General features: G+C 47.6%; 1 protein-coding gene across 13 annotated transcripts in view; it reads left to right on the top strand.

Annotated features, from left to right (window-relative positions):
• SGMS1 (sphingomyelin synthase 1) overlaps nucleotides 1-21,291 on the top strand; it is a 92,002-nt gene that overhangs the window by 19,217 nt on the left and 51,494 nt on the right. For 10 of the 13 annotated variants that reach the window (XR_008432014.1, XM_053948713.1, XM_053948698.1 and 7 more), the window contains one exon: nucleotides 5,251-5,367. The gene's annotated coding sequence lies outside the window, so the exon portion shown is untranslated. Of the gene's footprint in view, nucleotides 1-141; nucleotides 213-5,250; nucleotides 5,368-17,621; nucleotides 17,655-21,291 lie in introns of all 13 variants that reach the window. The other 3 variants (XM_053948705.1, XM_053948701.1, XM_053948711.1) reach the window with 2 other exon arrangements.

The raw sequence follows: 21,291 nt of genomic DNA, 5'->3' as shown, positions 1-21,291 counted from the left end.
TAAACTGCTGTGGCTTGTTTCTGAATCAGTGGATAGCTTGGCAGGGAGGCTTTTGGCTGTGAAGTCATGGATTTAAGTACAGTGGGAATTATGACATTATCTACAGATCAAGGTGAACCATTTCTGTCTCCATCTCTTTAGCAGGAGCATGTAGACCAAGCCTGTCATGGAGTCCTCAGCTTTCATCCCATCCTCCTGCAAAACCAGAAGAGGTACCAGTCACTGGAAAATGGTTCATGAGATGCCAAACACCAGTTTGATTGATAAAACTGAGCTGTATAATAAGCAATATGAAGTGGTTCCTGTTGGTGATGGACAACAGGAAACTTCTCTGATATCATTGCAGTCCATAACTCAGGTCATTCCCTGAATTCCTTGTCCCTAACATGTCTAAGTCATCAGACCCTGGATTTTTATCTTGGTGGGTCTGGCTGTGAACACCCTGACAAGGCCTCAACAGTGAGTAGTTGCCCTGTGTTTCATGTTATTAATGTTTTCTGACCTAGCCATAATTTGCTGTCTTAGAATTAACCAATCTTTGCTTTTTCTCTTCAAAGTATTTTTGGGTGAATCTAAGGAATTCTGAGCATCTCACCCTTTGGGGACTGTTGAAAATATCAGTGTGTACCAAGTCACTTCTCAGTGTCCCGGCATCCATGTAGGGCCAAGATTTCCATGGGGCACTTGGCTCCCTAAGGGGTGAGAAGCAACACTGGGGCCAGGTTTGTGGAGAGGAATCTTCCCTGGAAGGTGTTTTTTGGAAGGATGAACAACAATAAGGTGGGGGAGGAGATCTAGAAACAGGAATGATTATTTTGGAAACAGGGAAAGAGTCTCCTGCTGCAGAGGTCAGGTGTATTCAGATCACCATGATACTGCAAGAACGAAGAAAAAAAATAATCCCATGAACAAATCCTACTAATTCACATAATTATGTTGTTGTTGATTGCAGTAACAGTTTTTTCACTTTTTGGGACACTGGGAACGAGTTTGCATCTTGCTGGCAGGTCTCCTAGCAGCTTTCCATGCCCAAAAGATGGAAGGGACGTTTCTGGGCTGCCTCCCTGAGTTCATTGCTGCACTATTTAGTGGTTCCCTAGTGCAGATCTGTCTACTTAAACCAAATGAGGATCATTCCTTCCCTTTCACATTGCTATTAGCTGGATGATTTTATTGTCTCTGCAGGAAGAGAGGAGAGACAAGCAACTGTAGATTAGGAACAATTTGCAAAATAGTTCCGTTATTAGCACGCCTGTGGAGATGTTTTTCTGTGTAAGGGCTGCACCACAAATTTTACTGGCTCCCTACACTCACAGAATTAACTGTGAGGAGGATTAAAATGACATCTTAGACATCAGCTAAACGTTCTCTCAAAATCCCTTACGTTGTCTCTAAATCAATTAATTTGATTTCTTCAATCCACAAGCAAACTGGGTTGGTGAACTTGTGTGAGTGATCTATTTAGGCTGAATTTCTCCAGAGTATTTTAAAGAGTATTTCAGTACTGTGAAATGATGCAAAAAAAAAAAAAAAAGCAGTGAAATTGGAAAAATCCTGTGCCAAGCTGTTCTAGTCATGGGGGTGCCTTCTCCAAGCATCATTCTTCTGCTGGTTAATCCAGCCCTCACAGACATTCCTGATCCCTGCTGGTTAAATGGAATAAGAAAACAAGACAAGAGCCTGCTCTTGCTCTTTTTACCATGGTGCTGCTTGTGTGGATGTGGGAAGTGGGAAGGAAAAGACTCAGGAGAATCCTCAACTCCAAAGCTTTGCTGATGAACAGCACAAGGAGTTCTGTAAAGTCTACAAAAGTGGCCCTCAGCACTCAGATGTGGCCACTTAACTCTCCTAAATCCTGGTTTGCTTGTAATTCCACGTGGATAATAAGGCTGGTAGCACTTACCTGGGAAACATCTGAATATTAGTAAGACGCATCACATGCTCTCTCTGGGAATCCTGCAGGTCTCCACTGGCTGTGATATCTCCAGATGCATCAGTCAGAGATGGAGCTCCCACTCTGAGCCTGCTGCAGGCTGTGCTGAGACACTGTGCTGGAAAATGGAGAAACTTCTGGGAATAAACCAGCAGAGCTCTGGAGGTGTTTGGGTCCCATTGCCTGGTGGGAGCTGTGCTGTGACACGAAGAACAGGCTGGTGGTAACTTCAGTTATTGATGTTCACACCTCCCGAATTTCGTGACCAGCAGGAGCAGGGAGCTCATTCTCCCCCTGTACTCAGCACTGGTGAGGCCAAACCCTGAGTGCTGTGTCCAGGTCTGGCTCCTCAGTTTGGGAGGGACGTTGAGACGCTGGAGCGCGTCCAGAGGAGGCAGCGAGGCTGGAGAGGGGCTGGGAACACAAACCCTGTGAGGAACGGCTGAGGGAGCTGGGGGTGTTCAGCCTGGAGAAAAGGAGACTCAGAGGTGACTTTGTCACTCTCTACAACTCCCTGAAAGGTGGCTGTGCTCAGGTGGGGTTGGGCTCTTTCTCCAGGCAGCACTGACAGAACCAGAGGACACAGGGTTAAGCTGCACCAAGGGAATATAGGCTGGATATTAGGAGAAAGTTTTTTACAGAAAGAGTGATAAAGTATTGGAATGGCCTGCCCGGGGAGGTGGTGGAGTCCCCATCCCTGGATGTGTTTAAAAACAGACTGGATGTGGCACTGGGTGCCAGGGTTTAGCTGAGGTGTTGGGGCTGGGTTGGACTCGATGATCTTGGAGGTCTCTTGCAACCCAACCCAGGGATTCTGTGATCCTGTGACCGCGGGCAGCCGCTCCCTCCGTGATCTCAGGTCAGGGGGGACACAGGGGAACCCAGGAGAAGGAACTGTTCTCAGCTGGTGCTCCTGCACGAAGGAAACACCATGACTGTCAGAGCAGGGGGTGGCACAGCCAGAGCTGAGCATGGGCACGTTAGATGAATTCACAGAATCACTGGGTTGGGTTGGAAGAGACCTCCAAGATCATCAAGTGCAACCCAACCCCAACACCTCAGCTAAACCCTGGCACCCAGTGCCACATCCAGTCTGTTTTTAAACACATCCAGGGATGGGGACTCCACCACCTCCCTGGGCAGGCCATTGCAGAACTTCATCACCCTTTCTGTAAATAGCATCAGGCAGGATGCTTTTCCAACTTAAATAATTCTGTCATTCTGTAGCACAGCTTGTCATTTATGTGCAGATATTCCCTGGCTCGGCATCACTTAGCAACTCCAGGAGCTGAACCGTTTCCACAGGGATACTGAGTGTAGGGAAACAGGGCCCTGAACCAGCAGCTTGTCCCCAGCAGAGCAGCAGCCAGAGCTCTGCAAGCAGAAGGGTGAACCTCAGGGGAGGGAGGAATTTGGCATAGAGGGTCGTTGATTTGGGGAAAACAGACCTTGTGTTTTCTGAAAAGTGTATTAGCAGTGTTAGAGTTGGGCAGTGCTGTGTGTGCCACAGGACAGACAGGAAGGAGCTCTAATCAAACCTTGCCATGCAGTCCTGCTGCCAGTACCCAAACTGTCGCTGTGAATTGCTCCTCCTGTCCTTTCTCCAGGCCAGAAATCATTCTGGATGTGGCAGGAAACGTGTCCTTGCAGGCTCCGTGTGCCCTGTGCTGGAGAAGGAGAGGCTGCAGCTGCAAGGGAGCAGCTCGGGATTCTCACAGCCAGTGCTGCTGATTTACAGCTTGCTCATCAAAAACGTGTGTTTGTGTCTGAGCAGCACTGTGTGCTCCGAGGTCCATGAGAACTATCATGGCTGGAAGAGGGGCATGCAGGGCATGGAACCCTCCCTGGCTGGCTTCCTCCTGGGGCAGCACAGGCAGCTTCTGGGGGCTCAGCAAACTCTGCAGATAAGTGAGTGTGATAAGTCTGGGAGGGCCAGTTACTCATGGAAACAGGGCATGGGTGACACCTTTCATGATCCTACAGCAGGCAGGGCAGGAGGCTGGCAAGGCTTTCCCTGGCTTTTCCATGGCTCTGTCCAGATGGACAAAAGCTGTTTGATTTCCAGCCTGTGGCACAGAAGAATCTTCTGGCCTGCAAGTGAAGGTGCCTGGTGTCCCCCTCCTTGCAGCACTCACTGAAGGTGAGGCAGTGTAAAAAATCAAAAGCAAGTTTTCCAAGTAATCCGAAATGTAGCTAACAAGGAGTCTCAAGAAATTAGAATTACCAGGCTTCCAGCTGCTTGTTTCCTGGCAGACAGCTCCTTGGGTTTGCTGCTGCTTCAACAAGCAGAATTGGATTTATTTATCCCCCCCTTCCTCCCCAGCTTGTATTTGAGTGAAAATGTATGAATTGTACTAATGTGAATGGAGCAGGGAGACCTCTGCTTTTCCTTATCTAAGAGTGAAAGCTGGATTGGAAGAGCCCTGTGGAGCACAGGGCTAATGCTATTCTGAATCTCCACCCTGGTTTTGTGTCCCTTGGAGGCTGGAGGGATGGGATGAAGAGTGGGTTTGCTTCCCAGGGCAGGATGAGTGGTTTGTGTGCTGCTGCTGGCAGAGGTGGGCACAGGGATGGAGAGAAACCTGGTCCCTGCATGCTGCCACCTGAGGATTTTTGCCACGAGCATTTTGGGTTTGCTTCTCTTTGCTTCTTCCTCTCTCTCCTAAATGATCCTGGTTTTCTTGGAGACTGTCAGAAAAGGCTTCCAGCCTTCCTCCCTCATACCTTGTGTGATGCAGAGTTCAGAGCCAGGGTCACTTCAGCAGCTCCCTTCAGAGAAAACACTGAGGTTAATTTCTTTACTTGGGGCTCCACATGGCAGTGTGTATCCCATGAGTTTTCTGGATTGATCTTGTAGTTCAGAAAAGGTGCTCTGAGTGTAGCAGGGTGGTCAGCAGCCTGTTTGTGGCAGTGGGAAACCCATTTTGTTCTGGGGGTGGTGGTCTCTTCCAAACCTCATCTAGGCCTGTTTGGACACAAGGATATTTTCTCTTTCTGAGTCCTGTGGGAAATACTGTTTTTAAAATGCAGCTGCCCCATCCCTGGGAGTGTCCAAGGCCAGGTTGGATGGACTTTGGAGGCACCTGGGATAGTGGAAGGTGTCCCTGCCATGGCAGGGGTGGAATGAGATGAGCTTTGAGGTCCCTTCCAACCCCAACCATTCCGTGATTCTATGTTAGAATATATATCCAAACTCTTGTTAGACCTTGAGGTCATCTTCACACTGTAACACCTCCTTTAATGCTTTAATGAAGGCTTGCTGTTAGCTCTACTTCTTAAATGTCCTTATTTTTCTTTGTTTGCTGTTTTGTTGACAGTGACTCTCATGACTACGTGAGAAGCTGCCAGCAAGCAGGTCTGAGCTTTGAGTCTCCTGTTCAAAATGAGTTTCTAACCTGATGCATCGACTGCTCTGGCTAGAAAAGCAATTGCAGGTAGGTCAGTGCATCTTGCATTTTGCATTTTCAAGCACATGTGTTTTGGAGTGGTGTGTTCATTCAGTACCTTCTTTACTGTGACCTGAACTGGGGCAAGTTTTGTATTGGACATTTTGGATATTTCACAAACTGTCTAACTCCAGTATTAAGTTGTAAAATCTTAGGGAAAGACAGCTGAAAGATCCCTTAGATCAGTTCCTTCTGCCTGCTTCCAGGGAAGGATGACTAAGAGCAGAACTTGAAGATGTAGATTGTGGATAAATGCTCCCAAAAGTCTGCTTGTAAGGAAATCTTTGCCCTTCTGGCTGTGGAAACTGGAGTGATATATTGTGTAGACAGCCAGAATGGGGGCTGGAATACCTGTGTTCTGTTCCCAGGTCTGGCTTTGGCATAGATAAATGACCTGCAAAGAGAGAATAAATAAGGTGCATGCCCTTTATTATTGCTGCTCGTAGTTGTGTTTTTGTCTTTCAGTAATCCTTTGAAGCTGTGTGAGGATTTGCTGGAAGGCATCTCATAAGATTTGTCATGGTTTTGTTGGGTTTGATCCATGCTGGAAAGCTCCATGACTGATTGAAGAGGTAGAGGGGAGGTGTAGTGAAAATCAGAAAATAAAAGTGGATTCTGAGAAAGATGTTCTAAGAGCTGTTACTTGTTTGTGTCCAGCACCTTCAGTGAACCAATCTCTCATGCCTCCCATTCCTAGTTGGGAAACCTTTTGCCTTTTTCCTGAAAATGTTCTGGAATATTAGTGAGCCTTAACTGGCTGATTGTGGGAGGCTGTTGTGGAAGACAGAGTAGAAAAGCACCTTTCAGTTGAGATTCTTCCTAATCCAGCTGAATTCAAAGACATTTGTCTTTGGAAAATTTGGGTTTAGCCCCTCTCCTGTGCTGTCCCAATACTGCATCTCTCTGGATCTCAAAGGCTGTATAATTAAGATGTTCAGTGTTTTTTTCCACAGAATCTGTAAGAAATACCACCAGAAATCCTGAGAAAGATGCTGTGACTAAACATCAAGGCTGTTGAAATAGAGGGAAATTACATTTTTGTGTGTCACAGGTCAGATGAATGATGAGCAGGTTTTTTTCAGTTGTTGCTCGCTGAAAGCTGCCTCTGTGTCACTGTTCTGGACAAACTGTAATACCAAGGCTTGTTTACAGCAGTTGTGAAAAATTCCTACTTTCCCCACCCTTCTTCAAGTACATCAGTGCTGGGAGCAGGTGACACTTACAGCAGACACCGGAAGCTCCTGTCACTGTATTGATTCAGCTTCTGTTTGCTCTGCATCCAATCCACAGCAGTGATGAATAATGCAGGCATCTATTACTTAAAGTTTAATGCAGCTTTAATCGGGCTTGAACATCAAGAGGTGCAGAGGAGGCTGCTCTGCTCTGTGCTGAAGGGAAAAGATTCAAACCAGGTGTGGCTGGCTCTGTGCTGTTGGGTTGTTCCTTTGCTCAGAGCAGTGGCTGTCCCCTGGGCTGGCCCTGCTGAGGGACCTCCAGGGCTGTGTCCAGTTCTGGGTCCCCAGCCCAGGCAGGACATGGAGGGGCTGGAGCGTGGCCAGGGAAGGGAACGGAGCTGGGGAAGGGGCTGGAGCCCCAGGAGCGGCTGAGGGAGCTGGAAAGGGGCTCAGCCTGGAGAAAAGGAGGCTCAGGGGGGACCTTGTGGCTCTGCACAACTCCTGCCAGGAGGGGACAGCCAGGGGGGGTCGGGCTCTGCTGCCAGGGAACAGGGACAGGCCAAGGGGAAATGGCCTCAAGCTGTGCCAGGGGAGGCTCAGCTTGGACAGCAGCAGGAATTTCTGCATGCAAAGGGTGAATTAGTTCTTATCTATGTTACAGTCTCATAAACTGTGAGTTTTACAGCACTTCACTCTAACAAACTAAAAATGGAGCTCCATTTCTCTCTCTACAAAGCCTTTTAAGGATAAACTGTCCAATTAAGAAATGAAACCTAATTTATTTTTACTTTTAACCCAATAACCAACCACCCATGGCCTGCAATGCAGACTTTTTTATCCAATTACACAAAACCACCCAAACCCATGGAGAAGGTGAAGGAGAAGGACCAGCCTCTGCCCCAAAACCTCCATCTTGTTTATATATATGACTGTATTCTAAACCCTTAAACTCTAAGTTTTCCACCATGTGATATTGCACACTTCTATTCAAATTCCACACCCACAATCCCACTTCTATCATTCAGTTTTGGAATTCAATTTCAGGCCTTGGCAGATGCTGCCCAGGGAGCTTTGGAGTGCCCATCCCTGCAGGTGTCCCAGGAAGGGCTGGAGGTGGCACTCAGTGCTCTGGGCTGGGGACAAGGTGGGCACTGGGCACAGCTGGCACTCCATGGGCTGGGAGGGATTTTCCAGCCTAAAATAATTCTGTGATTCTGTGGTACAGCTCGTCATTTATGTGCAGATATTCACTTGCAGGTGCCTTGGTGTCCGTGACCTCTGTTTTCTCCTGTATTTATCTCAGTCTGTGGCAGCACAGGTTCTGTACTTGTAGGGTCAGAGAGCCTGTGGATGACTCTGCTGTGATCCAGGGATCTCACAGTGGAATATCAAGATACTGCTGTCTCTTCAATGGCTTTTTTTACTTCTTGGTATGAGTATTATTTTTTTAAACAAAGGAAAAATATCCCTTTCATCAATTGTTCCCTTTGCAGAACTTGAGCCTTAAAATAATCCAGGAAGCCTTTTGTTATATAAATATACTCATCCTCCAGCTTGGCACGGAATGTGCTTGACAGAACTGCTTGCTGAATTCTGTTTTAAACTTGAATTTCAGTGGCTATGAAGGAGAAACCCTGGGCTCAGAGAGCAAAGCAAACACTGATTGCTGTGTAATCACAGTGTAACAGGGACTATTTCAAGCAGTGAGAGCAGGGGTTTGTGCCTGGAACTCACTTTCTGTGTCTCAGTGATTTTTGTTTCAGCTTGTTACAGCCAGGTATGCTTATACCTACCAAATTTAGCTCCATGGGAAGAGAGCATTATGTGCAGTCTTTTGAAAATATTCCTGCTTGTTTGCTCAGGAATAGAATTGTGTGTGAATACAGCAAGGGCTTGGAATGGTTAACAGTAAATTCCAGTGCAGAACACTCAGTGGTGAGATCTCCTACTTCAGCGGGCAACAGGTGGCTAGAGCAGATGTTTAAATAGAAAATGAACAAAACATCACCACCAAAAAAATTCCCACAAACTCAGAAATCCATCAACCACAAAAATTCACCACCCTGTGAATTTCAAATAGTCTTTGTTAGAAGTGGTGGCTGTTTCCTGGGTGTTGTCCTGTGCATGTAAAAGCACCTTGGGGGGAATTCATGAATCATGTAGAGCTTTTCTGTGTCCTCTGTAGGCCACACTTGGATTGTGACATTGGCTTTTCAAGTGACACCTTTGGTTTGTTTTGCTGCAAGCCTGAGCTTGGAGCTGCTGCTGACTGAGGAGGTTGGACTCAGTGGTCTTGGAGGTCTTTTCCAACCAAAATGGTTTGATGAATCCTCCCAACTTTTTCCAGATGCATTCATCAAAGCTATCCAGTGAAGTGGGGATGTTAAGAGGATGCTGCAGGATGTGCCTGGGTGGTTTTGGTACAAACAGGGACAGCTTCTCCCATCCCAGGTTTCTTCAGGCCCCATCCAACCTGGCCTTGGACACTTCCAGGCATGGGGCATCCACAGCCTCTTGGGGCAATGACATCTTTGGCACTTGCAAAACTAAAGGTTTCATGGAATTTTGGAGCAGAGATTTTATATACTCTCTGTTCAGTTTGTTGGATCAATCAAGTTGGGTGTTGGTAGATTTTTTAGCTACTTTATTCAGTGGCTTGGCTTGTTCTGGGTGCTGTGGATAATTTCCTTCATGTCTGCTAATTTATTTGCCTTCAGACACGTAGCTGCTCCCATGTTTCCTGGAAAATAGAAAGGATGTGCTAGCAGGAAATGGCTGCAGTTAATGAAAATAGGTTGTACTTGCTGATGATTAATCCTTAATCCAAAGAGGGAACGTTCCCTCTCCAGCTTTGTGGCCTGAATTAGCATCTGAGTGTTCTTTTGTCCTGAGGCTGGCTCTGAATGACTCTGGGATTGATTCATGGCTTAGGGCCCCCAGTAATAGGATTTCCTGTGAGGGTGTGTCACCAGTCCTTGCACAGATTCAAAGGTAAAATGGGTTTTCCCTCCTGTGTTGCATCCCCTGGACTTGTGCCCCTTGGCTTTGGCTCCCTTTTCTCCCTGTCTCTGGAACCCACGAGGTTTCAGCTGGGATTTAAGGGCTGCTGCCATCCCAGCTCCTTCCAAGTGCCTCATCATCCACACAAGGCATGTGGGGACAGGACAGGCCGTGTTCTCCTTGGGTTCAAGAGTGAGCACAAATACATTTAGTGCTTTCTGAAAGGCTTTCAAGTGCAGCACTGCTCTTTTGCAGGTCTTTTTGCTTCCTTTGAAGGCTGAGCAGCCAGCACTGAACTCGGGGCTGCAGTACTTGACTGCTCCCTTAGCAAGCAGTTAAAACATCAGCTATTACACTGATGTGCAAATGTTATTTTGTGCTGAAGTCATGCTGGAAATAGTTCAAAATGTCTTGTTTATTTGGATTCACGAGGGGCACACTGTCTCGCTGAGCTCTAATCTTGTTTTGCTCTCTGCTTTCTTTGCAATCAGCAGAGCTGTATTCAAACCACACTGAGAGATTTAAGGCATCTCTTGCTCTGCACCCTGGGAGCCACAGACTGAGGGCAGCACCCCCGGGTTTGTGCCTTCTGGGGAAGCTGGGGTGTTAATCAGTTGTTTTCCCCCAGCCCCAGTCCTTAGATGGATGGAACAGGCTCTGTTCCTGTGTTGAATTAAACCCTCTGCCCCTGGGCTCAGGTGAGGCCCCACCTGCAGAGCTGCCCCAGCCCTGGGGCCAGCACAGGAGGGACCTGGAGCTGCTGGAGAGAGCCCAGGGGAGGCACCAGGATGAGCAGAGGGATGGAGCAGCTCTGCTGGGAGGAAAGGCTGGGACAGCTGGGATTGTTCACCTGGAGAGGAGAAGCTTTGGGGGGACCAAATTGTGGCCTGAAGGAGCCAACAAGAAATATGGAGAGAGACTCTGTACGAGGGATAGAGTGACAAGGGGGAATGGCTTCCACTGCCAGAGGGCAGGGATGGATGGGATATTGGGAAGGAATTGTTCCCTGGGAGAGTGGGCAGGCCCTGGCACAGGGTGCCCAGAGCAGCTGTGGCTGCCCCTGGATCCCTGGTAGTGTCCAAGGCCAGGCTGGACAGGGCTTGGAGCAGCCTGGGACAGTGGAAGTGTCCCTGCCCATGGCAGGGGGTGGAATGAGATGAGCTTTAAGGTCCCTTCCCACCCAGACCTTTCTGTGATTCTTTTAAATATCTCTTACTGGATAAGCACTGACTCATTTGGTCATTATTATAATGACAGATGCACTTGTTTAAAATGACTCCACGTTTTTGCAGTTTTACTGTTTAGCAGATAATACAGTTATTTGGATTCTTGCACAAGATGCTTTGTTTCAGTTCACTCCTTAAATGTTTTTCTCTGTGTTTGCAAGGTGCATGAAAATGAAAAGGTTTTTTTCCTGGCCTGTGCTGCCCTGCCTCTGCTGTCCCCGTTCCCAGGGAGGAGTTGCAAGGCTGTCAGCAGCTGTTCTGACAGATTTTTGTGTACTACTAAGGAAGACAAAAAATTATATCTCACGTATTTTGCTGTGCAGGGATAAATACACAGCAAAGGGCGGGTGAAATATTTGATATGAACATACGGAGGGATTTTGTAGTGCCAGCACAGGATGTCTGCTCTGTCACCAGAGTCCTGTGTGACTGTCCTAGCTGTTCAAATCATGTGTGCATCCCTGCTACATCCAGGCAGGTTTAAATATCCTCCTGTCCAGAACATGCTCCCATCTCCAGGTTCCTCCCTGCCCTTCCCTGCGTTGTGGAGCATCCTCACAGCCATCTCCAGACACTGACACATCACTAAATTCCCCAAGCTTTGCTAAGAGTTTCTTGGAAAGCTGCTGCAGCCTGGGGAGCTCCCTGAGCTGTGTGTGGCACAGCCAGAAAGGCAGAAGGGTGAGGGATAGGCTTTGCACAAAGGTTGTGTCATTATTAGGATACGTTAATTGGGTGGCTTCAGGTGTTCTCTGGGTGCTGGTGCTGATCCAGATGAGTTGAGGCAGCTCCTTGTGTCTGCCCTGCCCCAGGTTCTGCTGGTCTGTGCCAGCTGGAGTGCCCTGATCTGGTGCTGCTTCCCAAATTCAGGGGCAGCACTCAGCTTGCTCTTGATGTTTTGTTATGATTTCCCTGCCTGTGTTTTGGTCTCTGTGAAGCTTCTCAGGGAAGGAAGCTGAATACCAAAACAGTGTCTCCAGCTCTGCAGTTTTGCTGATCTATTTGAAGTCCCCAGACATTTGATCAGGCAAACTTGCTGCTAAATGGATGATCTAATTCCCAGTGAATGCTGTGATCACAAGCATTACCCTACATCACAGAAACAATTTGAAAACCAGTGCATACTCCTCAAGCTGTCAGCTGTCTTTCAGCACCCTCGTTGTGCTCTTTCATCTTTAAATGCTTGTGCTGAAGCTCAAATAAACTTACCTGTCAGCAGCTGCAGGGATGTCTCTTCTGTCTCCAGCTCCTTGCTGTAACTGGCAGTTTAAAAGCTGTTTAAAGAGGAGATAACGCAAGGAGCTCTCTTGTAGCTGCTGTTTCTCTAAAGGAGTTTTCTTACACTCCAGTAATACTCAGCATAAGATCGTGTTGGTGCTTTGTGAGGGCTGCTCAAAGCCAGCACATGAGTTCTGTGCTCAGAACCTCTGAGGACATGGGCAGGGCAGGAAGGTTTCCCTGTACAGTGGGAAAACGGGGTGGGGAGATGGTCTGGAGAGAGGTGACATCCTGGAAAAAGAATGGGACAGAGCACCCAACAACCTGACTGCCTGAAGAGTGGCCCCAGCAGAGGAATGCTGTTTCACAGCCCACAGATATGTGGTTTGAATTTTACAAGGGAGAACTCTTTTGAAACCTGAAATGCATAGATTCATAAAATCATTAGGGTTGGAAAGATCTCTGGGATCATCCAGTCCACCCTGTGCCCAGTGCCCACCTTGTCCCCAGCCCAGAGCACTGAGTGCCACCTCCAGCCCTTCCTGGGACACCTCCGGGGATGGGCACTCCAAAGCTCCCTGGGCAGCCCCTGCCAAGGCCTGAGCACCCTTTCCATGCAGAAATTCCTGATGAAATTCTGTGTGGAATTGATGCCTGGTGAAGGCTGACCTAGAACAGAGCCAGACAGAGCTAAAGAATCAAGCAGGGATTTATTAAAAGGATCTCCTCAATGGATCCACCTTGGGCAGCACAAGAGCCCAGCCAGGGCTGCACCCAAGAGAAACCAAAATGGTCACAAAATGAATGACTGGTTACGGGGGCTCTCACTTCTAGAAGTTCTGCTCCATTTGCATATTGGAGTTAATTGTCCAATTCCAGCTTTAGGTTATGAAGTCCCATCCTGCTTGTTTTTCTTTCCTCAGTCCATGTTGTTTGTGCTCTTGGGCCTGAGATTTGGATCATTTGTCCTTGGTTCCCAGCTAGAGAAGGAATTGTTTTGTCTCCCTACTCTGTGAAGAGAGCTCACCATCCCCTAATGTGAAGCTCAGACCCACACACTAAAGCAGCACAGAATGTGAAAAATATAAAAGCTAAAACCTGAGGTATCAGAATATCTAAGAGTCTGTTTTTTGTGGACCTGTTTATTCTCTTTCTTCTCAAGGGGGCGGTTCTAGATGGTAATTTCAGTGAAATCCCTGTTCTCATCCTTCCTTTCTGTTACAGCATCCAAAACTGTGCAGTAGGAGTACCTGATAAATTGCCCTAAGGAACAGCTTCATTTTTACACCACAGCCTTGCAAAAAGCAAGTCTAAAAACTCAGATAAGTGAGTTTAATAAAACAGCAAGTATTTTTTTGCATCATTCTGCTTCTTGCTTGTGCAAGAGGCACCATCCTTGTAAAAGTCATGCTAAATCTGAAGCTCTTCTCTGTTTACAAAAACTCACCCATTGTTTCTGTGTTGATGCACTGGTTGCTTAGTTTTATCTGGAGAATTCTGGTACTCAGCCAGGGCCTGCTTCTCTGTGGTAATTTGAGGTAGAGTGAAAATGGACACTTCAAAGCAATCCTCTGTTGTCATCCTGTGAGTTTGAGATACTGAAAACAGGCAAAAAAAAAAAAAAAAAAATTAAAAATCTATGTCCCAGCAGGACTGTGAGGCTACAGCTCTGCCCCTTGGTGTACTGTGAATATTAATGACACAGAACTGTGGGGACTGTGAGCAGCAATTGGTTACTAATAAAAATCCAGGTCATTTTCTGTGCACCTCCTTAGGGGTCACTTTGCTAGTGCTGCATGAGGAAATAATAAATATAGGTGACCTAGGTATGCGTATATGTATTTATTTGATGTTTTATTACCAACAATGATCTTCAGCTGAGTGGAGGAAGCCACATGCACAGCCAGGGATGTGGTTAATTCCTTGCTCTGCTGCTCTGGTTTAAGAAAAGTTTTGGAAGCCTCTGTTTCAAGATATTGAGAGGTTACTGCATTTTGCAGGCTCTTTCCTGTCTCTGAAGCCTGATGCTTGTTTTCTGCAACACTGGCAGAATGCAAAAACATTATTAGTTTTGGGTTTTGTTCTGCTCTTGGGAGGCTTTTTTTCTGAATTGCGAGGTTTTTTCACTGCAAATAGCTGCAAAGTCAAAGTAGTAAATGAATAAATATTGTTAGGGAGGGAGTAGATAACAGAACAAGCTACTGTAAAAATAATTTAAAAAATGATGTCTTTCTCTGTGATTTTGCATTTCTTGAATCCTCCATCTCCACAAAGAAAAATGTTCAGCAAAGGCTGATGAAGGTGATCAAAGGCATGGAACAGCTGTTATATTAAAGGAGATAAATAAACTTTGTCTCTTTAGCATGGAGCAGAAATGATCGTGAGGGGAAGAAGTGAGGAGAGGAATGTAAAGCAGATTGGAAGCTTTGCATCTTCCAAAGAAGATGACTGTACCCAGGCTGTCCTCACTCAAAAAAAAAAAAAAAAAAAACCAAAAAAAACCAACCAAAAACAACAAGGAAGGAAGCAAGGAGCTTATAAGAGGGAAAGCTTTTCTTTTGTGGTGTGCAGTTCTGCTGTGGTGTTCCTGGTGGCCAGGATGTTGCTGTAAGGTGAGTGGTTCAAAGGAGGATGGATAAAACCCATCCTATTAAAAGCTGTTACAGACAGTGTCTCCTGGCTCAGGGAACAGTTATTAAAGCAGTGTTGGGAGGAATCCCAGGGTGGCTGAGGCTGAGGGAGCTCAGTGGGCACTGGTGGCACCTCCCTGCTCCAGCAGGGCCATCCCAGAGCACAGGGCACAGCATTGTGTGCACACAGCTCTGCCCCAGCCCCAGGGAGAAGAGCCCCCAGGCTCTGTGCACAATGTGCTCAGGGCTGGGCACTGCCCAGGGAAGAAGTTGTGCCTCCTGTGCAGGGGGAATTGCTGGGCTCAGGCCCTGCCCGTGGCTCTGGTGCCATTGCTGGGCCCCGGAGCAGAGCCTGGGCCCTGCTCTGCCCCTCCCTGCACACAGGGACAGCCAGGCCTGAGGGCCCCTCTCAGCTGGGGCTCCTCTCCAGGCTGAGCAGCCCCAGCTCCCTCAGCCTTTCCTGGGCACCCAGATGCTCCAGGCCCTTGCTCAGCTCCAGCAGCTCCTGGCCCTGCTCTGCTGAGGCTCCAGAGCTGGACACAGCACTCCAGGGCTGCCCACAGGGCCAGGATCCCTCCCTGACCTGCTGCCAATGCTCTCCTGCTGCCCCAGGGTCCCATTGGCCTCCTTGGCCCCAGGACCCTCTGCTGGCCCAGGGACAGCTCGGTGTCCCCAGGACCCTCTGCTGGCCCAGGGACAGCTCGGTGTCCCCAGGACCCTCTGCTGGCCCAGGGACAGCTCGGTGTCCCCCAGGTCCCTCTGCTGGCCCAGGGACAGCTCGGTGTCCCCCAGGAGCCTCTGCTGGCCCAGGGACAGCTCGGTGTCCCCCAGGACCCTCTGCTGGCCCAGGGACAGCTCGGTGTTCCCCAGGTCCTTCCCCACAGAGCAAATAACTTCCTTATTTTCCAGGACAGCCCACAGGGGCAAATGAACAAACTCAGTGGTTTTCAGAATAAAACAGCATTAAAAATCTCCTCTTACAAGTGCAATAAAACAGCCTTAAAACCAGCTGCTGTTCTCATGCTCTAACATGGAATATGTTTGTTGTAGCTTTGTGCTATTCCTGTAGGTTTAAATCATTCATATTCCCATTGCTTGCTTCCAGTAGCTCCTCCCCAGCCTGTGCTGGTGCCCGAGGTTGTTCCTGCCCAGGTGCAGGACATGAATTCCCCTTGTTGTAAAAGGTATCACTGTGTTAAACTTTTTGTAGAAACCTGAAGTTTCCTTTTTTAAGCAGGTCAGAAATAACACCCAGCTGTTGTGTAGCTGCGTAACACAGGGGCTACAACCTGGAGTAGCAGATGAAATGTGGGATTTCTTGGCTTCCAGACTATTTCCCAGTTTTGGTAGGTAATGGGAAACAGGCGAGGAGTAGCAAGTGATTCAGGTGATAAAAAGCTGGTGTTCAGGAGCAGATGATAGCAGCAGCTGTCTTGGCTGACTGGGCTGTGTTCCTTTCCCAAAGTTCTGCAGTCTGGAGCGTGCTGGGAGCGGGTGGCTTGGGGTGGCAGCATGCCAGCTGGTGCTGGGGTGATGCTCAGGTTACCCTGGTGCACTGGAGGCAGATGGGCCCCAGCAGCTCCCTGCACACTCGATCCCCAGCCCGATGCAATGTTTAGGTAGAGCTGGAGCACTGGGATTGCACCTTCAGCCAGGGTGGGTAAAGGTTCCTCACTGCACAGAGCTTTTTACTACACCCAGGGGGGCTGCTTGGCTGCCATATGGAAGGACTGAATTTCCCTGGAGATTTTGACGTTCAGCAGCGTGTGGGTGTTAGGAGGCTTTGGGAGGTGGAGGAGGATGGAGTTGGAATAAAATCCTTTGAATCAGAGCTGTTTTGATCTGCTGGAAAGAAACTGGCCGCTGTAAAAGGACGGGAGAAATCCTCAAACATTGGACTACTCTAGGATTTTGTGCAGAGGAGAAAGACTCGGAGCAGGAGCTGTTTGAGAATTGATCCTGGTCTGAGTGGGGTAGAAACCCAAGTGTGGTGAGCATGTGTGGGGTCACTGACACGCTGTACACACATGCTCAACAGCCATACCTTGAAAATGGAAAGAGACTCTTGATTCAGTGGGCTCCAGCCCAAGGCATGGCCTTGGTGACCTGTGTGATAACTTGGAGAGTAAATTCCAAGTGATTCATCCCTCTTCTGATCTCTCTTGAACTCTCACTGCTCGTGTCTGTTGCTGTCAAGTGGCTGCTTCTGTATTTATGAGTGAGGTGGAAACTACTGACCTGCTTTGCCTCCTCTGAAAGGCAAGTGATAATTCTCTCTGAGATGGCAAGGGTGGTATTTCTGCATGTGCCTGGACTGAATGTACTGTAGGGAACTGAAAAATGTAGTTGGTGATGACTGCTGGAAGGGAAAGCGTGTATTTACTGCTCCGTGGCAATAGATTTATAGACAGATAGTTTGGTTTATAGATAAATATTGTTGCCTCTATTTCTGTAGCCATAAGCAGTAGATTTTAAAGCCTAAACTTTGCTATAATCTAGGGACCTTTTCCCATTTTTTTCCCTATCCCATCTGCCAAGTTCTTCACTGGTGGCTGAGGTGTCACGTGGCGCCAGGAGAGCCAAGAGAAGTGACGCATCCTGGTATCCCATGGTAACTCTCCTTTTCCTCTGCTTTTAGCTCTTTGCTTTGCTCCCAGATAGAATAACCTGCCTGTGGGATTACACTGGCTCTGCTCACTCACAGGTGAAGCTGAGTTTGCAGGGTTTTCACTCGTGAAAACGGTTTGCACTCTTGAAAGGGGAACAAAGAGCACAACAAAACACAAGGCACCAAACCAACACCAGCCCACAGCAAGCCCAGAAATCTCCCAGTTCCCCATCCAAACTTCTCAACATGCAGGGTGGGAGTTTACTCTTTGTTTGCCATTCAGGATATTGAAGCTTGTCTGAGAAGTTTCTGCAAACCACAGGTAAGTCTCCTGCAAATGAGGTCAGTTCTCACCAAAGCTAAATTTGTAATTTGTGTCTTGCAGTTCACACGGGTTTTGCTGCTGGAAACTTGTTAGGTGAGGCTTGCTTTATTTTTTTTTTTTCCCTCTTTCTTCACCACCCCCATCAGTTGTTTTTTAACCTCTGGTTGCTGAATGAAGTTACTGCCTGCATTTCTGTTAAAAATATCCAACTTATCCCCCAAGAAAAGCTCATGGTTTTACATTCAAATATGCTGATATTTTTTAGAATTCTGATCATTTTTTGAAAAACAGATAATTTAATTATAGAATCATAAAATGGCTTGGGTTGGAAGGGACCCTGAAGCCCTCTTGTCTACCCCTGCCATGGGCAGGGACACTTTCCACTATCCCAGCTGCTCCAAGCCCTGTCCAGCCTGGCCTTGGGCACTTCCAGGGATCCAGGGGCAGCCACAGCTGCTCTGGGCACTCTTCTCTGCCCCTCTTCCCAGGGAACAATTAACTGATAGCCATTTTCTCCTCCCTGTCTGCAGATCCACTGTAACATTATTGTAGTAAACCAGCCATGGTATGACTTGCTCAGCCTGAAACTGGAGGCTGCAAATGGAGTAGCTCCTCAACAGGTGTAAACAGTGAGCAGAGCCCTTGCAGTGAGAGCCCTCAAACCTGGTTTTGTATCCTGTTTCCAAACTCTTCTGTGCCTGTTTTCTGTGTGCACTGAAGCACAGCTAAAGCAATGTGTGTCTGGTTTAACTCTGCCCTGCCGACTGGATTTTTGCTTTAGGGCACAGCTTTCACAAACCCAGTTTATCCTCAGGGAGGAAGAAGAAAAAACTGCTTTTGCTCACACATAGTCCCCGTGTAGTGGAGGAGTCGGTGGTGAAGTTTTTCAGTGTGGCAGGATTTGCATTTCTGTTGCCACAGCTACAAGTGAGCTCATAGCATTTCAGCCCCTCTGCCGGAGACGGGCAGGAGTTTTCAGAGTGAAGGCACCAGTGCACCCAGATGAGTCATTCTGGTGTGTCCAAGGGCTGGGGAATCACTTCTTGAATGGGAGATGATGCCGTGGTGTGCAGGGGAGGAGGCAGAGATGTAGTCTGAGCAGTTTGGGGCTGCCTGGATTTGGGGTATGTGTGCTGGGAAGAGGCTGCTGAGCTGTCACCTGATGCACAACATCCCTGCAGGCACCTTGATGTTGGGAAGTATCCCAGGATTTCTTTGATGTGCTTCCTCTGGCTTTGCTCCAACCAGGTATTTAATACAAATCTCTCTTCTCCCTTCTGTTGCATTTCAGTTCCAGGCAGTCCATCCTGCTGCCCTGGCCTTGCATGGGGACTGCTGCTGCCTGGGTAAATCCAAACAATAGCCTGCTTGTGGCAGCTGAAAGTGCTGCTGGAAAAAAAAAAAAAAAAGTCCCTCTTCTGTAATTGCAGGAAAAAAACAAGCCTGTGTGCAGCAGGAAGCAGCAAGATTCTATTAACTCATACTTTTAATTTTTTTCTCTGTGTCTTGTACACAGTCTGTGATGATTTAAGCATAAACTGCTCAGGGAAAGTCCTTGGCCTGTTATTTAGTTACTGATTGCTTTTGTGGCAGGGGGTTGGGAGGTTAAGGTCTCCTCCAACCCAAACCATTCCATGATTCTGCAGTTTGGGTGCATGTCACAGGATGGTTACCCTGAATCCCGAGATTTACCATTGCAACCATTGTAAGCAGGTGTGGAATATTTAATAAGAAGTTGATTACCTTCATCTAGGTAAGATGTAAAAACTTTGACCTGTCTTGATGTCAGGTTTCTTCCTTTTCCCCAACAAAAGCCTGGCTGGCTGGTGCCTTTCACCTCCTTTCAGGATTGCCTGCTCCTCTTGTAATTAGTGTTTCATAAGCTGCCTGCAATGGCCTTTTCCTGCTGATTCTTACCCTTGGAATGGTTAACAAGAAGCTATTTCCTCTGTGTTATCATATGCAAAGTACTGCTGTGACACTGCTAAAAGGTCTTAGACGGGTGGTGTGAGACAGAGGTTGCAGGGACAGAAAAGCTGGAGATGGGAGAGAACTGTGATATGTGGCCAGCTCAGTTAATCCAGGGATCAGAAACTAAAGGGAGGAGCTGAATCAGAAGTGTTGAGAGCAGTTGTGTGACACTTTTTCCCCCAACAAACAGCTGTGACTTGTCACGCAGGTCACTTCACTGGTGTCCTGTCTATTGACCTGGGCTCATTTAAAGGTTTCATTACTGCACTTGCTTGGTGCTGTTGAGGTTTTGAATTTCTATGTTTGAAAGTGCTTTTGTATTGATGATGTGCTTAAGGTTTTTTTGCTGTGTTGGAGGCCTTTTTCTGCTGTGACTTGTTATTTTTGGAGCTATGGGTGTGTAGGTTTATGGATTAAAATAAATAAGGAGGGGGAGAACCCTCCAAACAAAGCCCAACTCTGAGCTCAGAAATCAAACTGCAACTCTGACACAGAGGGAGGACGAGGGTTTAGGGCAGCACAGACACAAAGTGAGGTCTCCAGAGGATGTCTTTGGACAGGCAGGAGGGATGATACCCCCAGAGAACAGTGCCTTTTCTGATCTGTAGGTCGAGGGCAGGGGCATCTCCAGGCTCCACTTTCCCTTCGTGTGCACTTTGGAATAGACTTGGAATAGGGAAATTCAGCTTGTGTTTGACAAGGAAATGGCAGGTCCCATAGCCGATGGAACAAAACAAGCAGCAGATCAAACTGAGGGGCCACTGGCCACCAAAGCTATAGGAAGGTGCATTTTTCAGCTTATGGGAGTCCCATCCGTGTGTGGTGAGCTTGTAGGGTGGACAGGGAAGCTAAACAACTAAATTATGGATTTGTTACTTGGATTGATGATAGAATGGAAGAAGACTCTAGGCTATAATACAGCCAGGAGGGCCAGAATTGTGAGACACAGGAACAGTGCTTCTCACTGCTTTTTTTGGACAAGGCTGGCCAAGGAGTAAAGGTCAGAATTACTGGGGAAAGCCTTTTGGCACCAGCACTCTGTAAGTGAAGTTTATCCCTGCAGGCAGCTGCTCATCCCAGCAGCCCAATTTTGGCTTCTGTTGTTTGGTTGTTTGTTTTTTCTTCTCTTAGTAACTCTCCAAAACACACTGCAGGGTGTCTGGTTGCACCTAAGGGATTACCTTTGTGGGCAGGAGAATAAAGAAGAACAGAGCTGCTGTCCTGGAGATCTGCATTTGTGCTTCTGCCTGGAGATTTTGGGTTAGCTGTGGTCCCTGTGCCACTGTGATGAGTCTCTGCAGGTGACACCAGCTGCACAGTGTCTGGCTGCTCTCACTCTTGTCCAAAATCTCACTCTTGGTCCAAAATCCACGAGGATTTTGTGATCTGTTCCCTTGGTAGAAGCTAAAGGAGTGGGTCTGGGCATGAAAATTATTGTGGAACCATGACAGTGTATCTGGTTTGGATGCACAAAGATGCAATTAAAGCTTGAGAGAAATGTTGAACACTTCTGGAGAGTTTGGATGGATGGAAGAGCTCTGCAGGATCCAACAGAGCCTGGGGAAGTGCTTACCCTGAGTGTATTGCCACAAGGTATCCCTGTGTTCCTTGAGTTCCTTTCACCAGGAAAAGACAAATTAAAAAGGGGTTTCTGCTGCCCTGTGGGTTCTGTGGGGTATTTATATTGGACAGTGTTGTTTCCCATGGGAATCCTTGTCCCTTCCTTTCTAAGAGACTTGTTTTGATCTGACATCGTGGT

This window comes from Vidua chalybeata, chromosome 8 (genome assembly GCF_026979565.1).
Source record: "Vidua chalybeata isolate OUT-0048 chromosome 8, bVidCha1 merged haplotype, whole genome shotgun sequence".
NCBI classification, from domain to species: domain Eukaryota; kingdom Metazoa; phylum Chordata; class Aves; order Passeriformes; family Viduidae; genus Vidua; species Vidua chalybeata.
This window is presented reverse-complemented; position numbering and strand designations above follow the sequence as displayed.